General features: G+C 42.9%; 1 long non-coding RNA gene across 1 annotated transcript in view; it reads left to right on the top strand.

Annotated features, from left to right (window-relative positions):
* Window positions 1-281: 281 nt before the first annotated feature.
* LOC117282356 overlaps window positions 282-8,783 on the top strand; it is a 171,155-nt gene continuing 162,653 nt past the window's right edge. Inside the window, exon 1 of the long non-coding RNA XR_004513079.1 lies at window positions 282-420. This is a non-coding gene — a long non-coding RNA (uncharacterized LOC117282356). The remainder of the gene's footprint in view (window positions 421-8,783) is intronic.

The raw sequence follows: 8,783 nt of genomic DNA, 5'->3' as shown, positions 1-8,783 counted from the left end.
ATTAACTGAGGTAGCGTTTTCCATAAACACTAGATTTCCCTATTTCTGAATTGGTTACAATCTGTGAAAGAATGGAATTCACCTGCGTCATCATTCCCTGTGATTGATCGCGCGCTATGTACGTGGTCTGACAGCCAACCGCCGAAGTTAGAACCAAAATCCCTGCTATCATTGCCGGTTTCTGAAGGTTTAAACCAACCGTCTTTGAGCTACACTTCTTTGTCTATTTATTATCTATGAGTTTGTACATGTCTCTCTGTTTGTCTGTTTCAGATCTGTTGGTGGTAAAGAATAGGATGAGCGAGGAGTGGAGAGGTGCTGCACCCCAGTGGTGACCTTTGACCCGCCACGCTTCCATCTCCAGCGTTGGGATAGGCTGGCTAGCCGGACGCTTTTATACTGCAGGAAATGCACTGGTTGGTAAGTTGAGATCTTTATGTCTCGAGTAAGCTTAGCGAAATGCTTTTGCTGAATCTTTTATACAGTTTATATAATTTTATTTCCTGCCACTGTTGTTGTGGAAATTGGGATGGATTTATAATTTTCTAGTATTAGCTTAAATGGGTAGAGGAAACTCTGAGGAAACCAATTTACAATATCCGCGACTGGAGACGAAGTCGAGAATACGAAGCTGAAAATCTAATCGCTAAAGTTGCGGCTGTTCAGTTTGAAATTAGGAACCGCTGTTCTCCCACATAATCGCGTGCAGCAGTATAACAATGACTTCCCTAAGAAACATACGATTTTAAGACCTAACCCAAACTTCTACCTGCTGTACCCGTGTTCCCCTACCTGTTGCAACCCCGCCTGCTTATACAACAATTTATTGTTAACGCTGAGAGAGATGTGAAGACAGCCACAACTTGTACACCAATACACCCAGCGATACCGAGAAGAAAGGGACATATCACTCTGTACAGCAGTGCCACCACCCCACCAAGTGATTGCCCACTTGAAGTGGGGCTGTCTCGGGGATGTTACTCCACGTGTTTTGATAGAAGTAAGATTGTTCTTCATGTTCATCTCCCTTACATTGTCGTATCTCACATTTTCCCATATACCAACAGTTCTAACTTGGTCTGATCTAAGGGAAAATATTTAGACCAACCAAACTTATGATCTAGGAACTTTTGACGATGGTACGTTGGTACAAATATTATGTTTCTGGGCATTATCCATCTTACTGCTTTTATCTAAAACATCGCTTTGTTTTTATTTAAAAACGCAAATTTTATGAGACTGGATTCTATCTCAGTCTTCAGGGAAAACCTACTCAGTTTGGCCCAGTCGATAGAAGTAGTCCCTGTCTCCGGTCACCTGTACCAAAGTCAAAGTCATTTTGCAGCTGACAGTCAGTCAGTCTGTCTGTCTTGGTGTCGAGCCCCAGCTGGGGCTCATGACCAGATGTTTTCTTGTTTGTGGAAGTAGCGGTCCTGTCCATTTGGGGCGCCCTCTCTGACGAGAGGTCTGGTCTGTCATTTGTCAGTCATAGTCAGTCCATTGTCAGTATTTACATATATTTACAATTTAATTTTAGCCTTAACTTCTACTTCTATAGTACATAGAAGTAGAAGGCCTCTGTCAGTCCAGGCTCAGTACAGCAGATTATGCCCTATTTCTAGTAGTATTCGCTACCACGGCAGTCTAGTCACTTGAACGGCGCCAAGTTTAAGCCTCTTATACTCTCTATGTCGGGTTTCGCCTTGACCAATATTGGGAACATTTTCGTTATCATGATTTTGTATGACTTCTGCTTGCTGCCTGCATAATTTTGTTATATAATCATATACATATGGGATTTTGAAAGCCATGTGCTAATCGCGGACCGGTGTGCACCTTGGAAAATTGTTAGTGGTGGGGAGAACCTTGTTTTGCAGGCGCTGCAATTTCACTAGATGAGTGTCTGCCGCAAACTCCCAGGCGGGACTAGTGTAAGTCATTACAGATTTAATGAGAGCTTTATGGAGGGTCAGTTTAATGATAGCGCTCAATCGCTCAGTTTTGAATATGGAATATACTCTAATGAATGTTCTGAAGGCCTTGGCTTCGATCATTTCTATGTGTAAACTCCTTGTCACTCTCTTATCGAAGATTACACCTAGATATTTTGCACTATTTACAAATGGAACATTTCTTCCATTAAGAGTAAGACAAGACTCAGGCGGTCGACGACTACGAGAGAAGTAGACCCTCCGAGTCTTATCTTCATTAAATTTTATATTCCAGCGCTCACACCAGGTCTCCATTAAGCTGAGACCGCGCTGCAGATTTCTAACAATAGAGACAGGTGTCGTCCGCAAAGAGGGCCAGGTGAACCCCATGTGTTTGCGGGGCAGCATTTATATACAAATTAAAAAGAGTAGGGGAAAGAACCGAACCTTGTGGCACCCCTGCTTGCATTTCCCTTGGGGTTGATATTTCGCCTTCAACCTAGACCCTGAATTTACGTTTAGAAAGAAAGGACCCAAGAAGTTTGGTCAAACTGTTCGAGAATTCCAATTTTAATAACTTATACAGCAAACGTGAGTGCCAGGTACTTGTACCGACACCAGATACGCTATACAAGCGAAGCACAGCACAAACCATCTGCGAGAGCTAAGAAAGGTAGTGAAATATTAAGAACTCCATATGTATGAAGCATTGCACCAGAGAATTATCAGAATATTCTGAGAGTACTAGGGAGTAGCTGCCGGTCACGATAGCCGAGCGGTCTAAGGCGTGCACTGTCTTCGTTCGCTCGGAAACCGGGATCGTGGGTTCGAATCCCACTCAGGGCATTAATGTTTGTGCGCGATTTTCTGTGTTTGTGTACAGGTAGAGGCCTTGCGACGAGCTGATCACCCGCCCAAGGAGTCCTACCGAATGAGTAAGATCTAGAAAATCTGAAGTGAACGGAGAATTTCATGGAGGTAGGCCTAGGCCCACTGGGGCTGTAGTGCCAAGGAAAAAAAACTAGGAAGTAGCTATATTGATTGGGCCCAACATAGTAGGGTTTACCTGAAGACGGAGACAGATTACAGTTTCCGAAATGTTTTTAAATAAAAAGAGGACGGTGTTTTAGATAATAGCAGGACGATGGGTAAAGTTCAGAAACATAATATTTGAACCAAAATTACGTTTATTGTCTTCTAGCGTGAGATGTCTTTAGTTGCTAACTTTTCGGAGGAAGCTATTGAGAGAGCTGCATGACATCACACACTAAGAAGACAGTTATCTACATGCTCACCTTCAGCAGAACCTCAAATCTCAACCAAAAATGCCGTTTGAATTTTACCTTTACAGTGTTGCTAATCACCAGAAGTTTCAGTCAAAACTACTGTACACTTTCAGTTAAAAAGTCTCATCATATAATGTTAAATATATGTATAGGCGCGTATTTCCGCATTTAATTAATTTTGAACTCAATACTATACACTGAAGATGGAGTCATTATCTTCCTCTTAAACGCTGGTGTCCACCAAGTAATAATCAAGAAGCCCATGATCTGGGTCCCCCCCCTTGATAATTTTTATGTCGAATGGTCTATTAATTATTAAAAGAACAGGAGTTTCTCGTTACGAATACGCCCAGGCTGTCTGTAGGACGTGCGCAGCCAGCATCCAACGAGCGCCGCGGTAATTTCCCCGAGACTGAAGCGGTCACACAATCTGATGCTGACACAAAACTCTTCTCTCTCTGCAAGCAATTGTCCTGATATTCTACGTATACAGATAATTGTTTCCGAAGTCCTTTTGTCCCTTCATGCAACTATTCTCCTGCTTCTCACCATGGCGCCTCGGGTTCGATCCCACATCAGGCTATGTGAGATACACAGTAGACAAATTGGATCTGGGACAGGATTTCTCCCACCACTTTAGCTTTCCCCATCAATTACCGTTCCACTAATTGATCCACGCCGATCACAGTGGCCGCGCGGTTTGATGAATGAAATGTCTTCTCCAGCTCCAATATTGGGATTGTGAGTTCGAATCCCACTCAAGGCACGGATGATTGTCTGCATTTATTCTGTGTTTATGTTGTCTTGTGTAAGTAGCGGTCTTGCATCGGGCTGATCCCCGGTCCAAGGAGTCCTACCGACTCTCTATAATTAAGAAACTGAAGGAAAACAATGTGTTTCACGGATGCCCTGTGCTCCAAGTGGGAGCAACAGGAATAGATAGATAGATAGATAGATAGATAGATAGATAGATAGATAGATAGATAGATAGATAGATAGATAGATAGATAGATAGATAGATANAGAAATGTAGGTGTGGGTGGGTGTGGGTGTGGGGGGTTACTTAAGGAGGTAGGTAGATTGGTAGGTATGTTGATGAATATATAGATGGAATTGATCAACATTCATTACTCATCCTAGCATTGACACTATATAATCTTGGTGCTGCAGCAATCAGTTTGGCACTAGACTACAGGCCAGAGGAATGAGGTTCAGTTTCTGGCAGGCCAAACAGATTTGCCTCCCCTCCATATCGTCAGAGATGCTCTGGTGCGTACCCAGCCTCCTATCTAATTGGTAACGCAGGCTCTATCTCCGGGGGGTAAAGTGGCCGTGGCGTAAAGCTGACCACTCACCTCTATCTAATGCCGAGGTCAAGAATGGTGGAGCTATACAACCACTCCCTCATAAGCCTTCATGACATAGGGCTTAATTTCATGATTAAGCGCGGGGATATTTTTCCCTCTTAATGATAGCGTCGTTAAATAACCAACCAGCTTCATGCTACTATTATATTCTGTAGGTATACAAATTTTTTGGTTTTGTCATTCTTACGCCTCTTCATGCAACAATCATTTTCTTATAACCCTCTTATAACATTTACACATTTATGTAATTATTTATAATGTGCATTATAATACGAGTACAAATTAACGGACTCGTTGCGTTTTATAAATGAGAAACAAATGACACGCTTTTCGGTCACGAGTAGAAAGCTGACAGTAAAAGTGGTTGCTCGGAGACGAGTTCTGTGTTAAAAGAAGTAGGAAATATGAAAAATATTCACGCTATAAACAGGCCGAAATTGTTCTTATTGAAGTTAATCAAATTTTTACACGTAAGGTAAAAAAAAGGTAAAGTTATCTCTATGCTTAAATAATATAATCACTACGCCATGAAGGCATATGGGGATTTGATATATAGATTAATATTGTCTTGACCTCGGCACTAGTTGGACGCGAGTGGTCAGTTTCACACCCCGGTCGCTTTACCTCCGAGGAAAGAGCCCCCGGTAACCATTGGATGATCCCCGAGAGCCGGTCTGGACGACATGGAGAAGTGAAAATTCTTGCCCCACCGGGACTGGAACTCCAGCTCCTCCATTCTCTAGCTCGTAGCCAGTCGCGATACCGACTGAGCTATCCCGGCTCCTCAAAATTTTACACAAAAATTTAAATGGAATGCGTCTGAATCCAGACCACCCCCACAGACAGAAAAGAACGTTGTTCCATGTTATGTGGGCTTGAGAGCGTTAATTTTCCGAGAAATGAAATGTAACGGCTGTAAGATCGACATACATAAGTTCCATAAAAATGCAGTAACTTTAAACATGTTTTGTCTCCGGCTAATTGAACGCTTGCAGTGTACGCAGATAATATTCGCTCATTTAAAGCGACATGCGGACATGTTGATCTATATAATAATTATAAATTGTCTTGAACAGCATCCGAGTCGCGGACCGAAGTTTTATAAATATCAGTTTCGAAAATGAGTTCGTGTTTTACTTCATTATTAGTGTAGATTATGGGAGCACGCGGAAGCGTAATTGGTTCAGGCACTATGCTACAAGCCGGAAGGTCACGGGCTCAAGTCCCGATGAGGTAATTGGATTTTTTTTCAATTGACCTAATCCTTCCAGCTGCACTATGGCCCTGGGGACTACTCAGCCTCTAACAGAAGTGAGTACCAGGAATTAATTAAATAATTTTCCTGGGGAGTAAAGTGCGTCCGGCGCGTAAGGCTGACAACCTTACAACCATCTTTGATCCGATTGTCTAGATAACATGGGACCCTCAACGTCTCACAGCCCTATGGGTCTTCACGGCCTGTTACAGGGATAGCTTTACCTTTGTTTACTTTTTATTAGGGTGGATTATAGCTCGTGATAATTCTTCCTGTGTATTGTAATATGTTGTTGAGGAATGAAAGGTTTCACATAGTTGGAGATTCCAATGACCGGTTAGGACAGTATCATGATCACGTGGATTTTCCTGAATGTCCTTTTGTAACTGATGGATGGTATAATTCTGTCGAAATTTCTTTACCACAGAGTGTACATAGCAACCGAAATTTTCCTTTCAGGAATGGGATTCGATCCCGTTTTGCTGGTGTGGGGAAGAATGGAAGACTTTTTAGTAGTGCCTACACAGCACATTAGTTTTAACTGTGTTAGATGGTATTTATTATGAAATATCATGTCTTGTTCCCTAATATACCAGAAATATGTGCTTTTTGTGCCGTTTTATGCGTGTATGTGTCCGCAAGAAGAGCCATGTCTTTAAAACCGTACTTGGCTAGACTTCCTGCTTCGTGTTCGGGAAGTCCTTGGTTCTACTCATTCCCGGAAACAGGTTTCCGTGGCTTCTTGAAGTATCTCAGTTTAACGTAAAGTGAATCCCGTTAATTTCACAGCCTCTTCAAGCAAGCAGTAAGTTTGGGAAGCCGGGGCAATACGTGTACACAGAGCAAGATGATAAGGCTGGCTGTTCTTTCAAATATTGGGCCGAACATTGTTCACGTTTGTTGCCCTGCTTACAGTGCAGACGTTTTACATTTTGGCGGATATAATATATGATTCCTTTCATCACGTCGATCAACCTTTGTATAGCATATTTATTTTCTGACAATGCCACTAGGAACTTTTAGGTAGGGCAAGAATTAATGTAAGGAGGTCATGATATTGTACGATCAATATTGTGACATGTTGCGCAAAGGAGAACTCCCCCCCTCCAGCAGTGACGCGGCGGGTGAGTCAGCGCTCCCCTCCCGCCCCTCCGCTGTGACGTAACGCGCAACGCTACGTACCAGTAATCAACTTCCTACTGTGACGTGGCACTCATTACGCAACAGGCAAGCACTGCAGCTATATAAGTGAATTGCACAGCAGCTACCAGTCAGTTGTACTGTGACAGCCGCCGAGTTAACGAAACACGTTACAATATTATACCTACAATAACGTTAGATCGAATAGCTTTTCTCAAGGTCATGATATGCCGGTAGCTGTAGCAGTCTGATTAACCGTGAAGTGTGGCCGCGCCATAGCCATAACTACTATATTTTAAAGAGTTAATAGTGATAATTAATAAATTATTATAGGTATAGAAAAAGTCTAAAAGTTCCCGAAATTCCCCTACAGACGAAGAATGAGAGATAAGATACCGCACGCATTGTTGTTATGGGGAGCTGAATATGTCTGCTCTGAGGTCAAACAGATCTGGACAGGTTTCGGCGTTCAGTTTCATTCCTATTCCATTTGAGTTAGACACGAGTGTTGGTCATTCGGCGAAATGCTTCAGTTCGAACAGTGTGTAAACATCAAGTTCATATGCAAATTGGGAAAATCATCTTCAGAGACGCAATCAGCCCTGCAGCAAGTTTACGGTGATACTGCGCTAAAGAAATCCGCAGTTTACGACTGGTTTTTCCAGTTTAAATATGGACAGGAGACGCTGGAGGAAGATCAGGGCAGCGGGAGGCCTTCGATATCCAGAACCGAAGAAATTATTAAAAATATGTGACAACCGATTCGATCTGATCGAAGAACGACCATCGCGGAGTTGGAGCAAGAAGATGGTCTCTCTCACTGATCATTTCTCTATGCAAACTTTACAGAGGTTCTGAGATGCAGTTAAGAGGAAGCGGCGCGCCAAATGGCAGGGACATTGGTTTCTGCATTACGATAATGCACCGAGACACTGAGAAAAACATTCCTATCACCAACCAGCCACCATATCTCAGGATCTCACTCCAAGTAACTTTTGGTTGTTCCCTACTATGAAAATGGGCCTAAATGGGACACGTTTTGCGACCATGAAGGACATCAAATCGAATGCGACAGCCGAAATCTGGAAGATTCCAAAAGAAGCTTTCCACTGGTGCTTCCAAAAATGGCAGAATGAATACAGCAAGTGTGTGTGTGTGTGTGTGTGTGTGTGTGTTCGTGTGTGCAAGGATCCTACTTTGAAGGTGATTAGGAATGTGTTGCTGTATGTCCTATCATTACAGTGCAAAACCACCATTCCGGGAACTTTTTGACTCCATTCATATATGCGGGGTTCGATTACTGACAGAGGCAAGAGATTTATCTCTGCTCCACAGCTTCCATACTAGCGTTGTGTCCCATTCAATGATTACTGGGGCTCTCGCTCGGGAGATGAAGTGGCGGGGGAGTCAATCCGACCACTAACCTCCATCCAGTGTTGAGGTGAAGAACGGTGGAGCTGTACCTGCTGTCCCCCCATGCATCTTCATAGCGTAATGCTTAATAAATTAAATGCAAGGACAAATTCACCATTTATTTCGACCTTCATCGGTACGCGCATGAAATGCTGTAGGTTTATATATTATGAAATGCATCCAATTTTATTGCTTTAATGCATAAATGTAGCGTTCATGTGGAAGCTTAAAAGGTAGAGCTATCACTGTAACATGCCGTGAATGCCCATAGTGTTGTGAGATGTCGAGGCTCGCACATTTTCTAGACACTCGGCTCACAGATGGAGGTGAGGTTATGAGCCTTACGCGCCAATCGCCCTCTACCCCCAGAAAGATTCCTGGTAATCATTTC

This window comes from Cryptotermes secundus, unplaced genomic scaffold (genome assembly GCF_002891405.2).
Source record: "Cryptotermes secundus unplaced genomic scaffold, Csec_1.0 scaffold971, whole genome shotgun sequence".
Taxonomy (NCBI): Eukaryota; Metazoa; Arthropoda; class Insecta; order Blattodea; family Kalotermitidae; genus Cryptotermes; species Cryptotermes secundus.
Note: the sequence above shows the minus strand (reverse complement) of the source record. Positions and strands in the feature narration are given on the sequence as shown.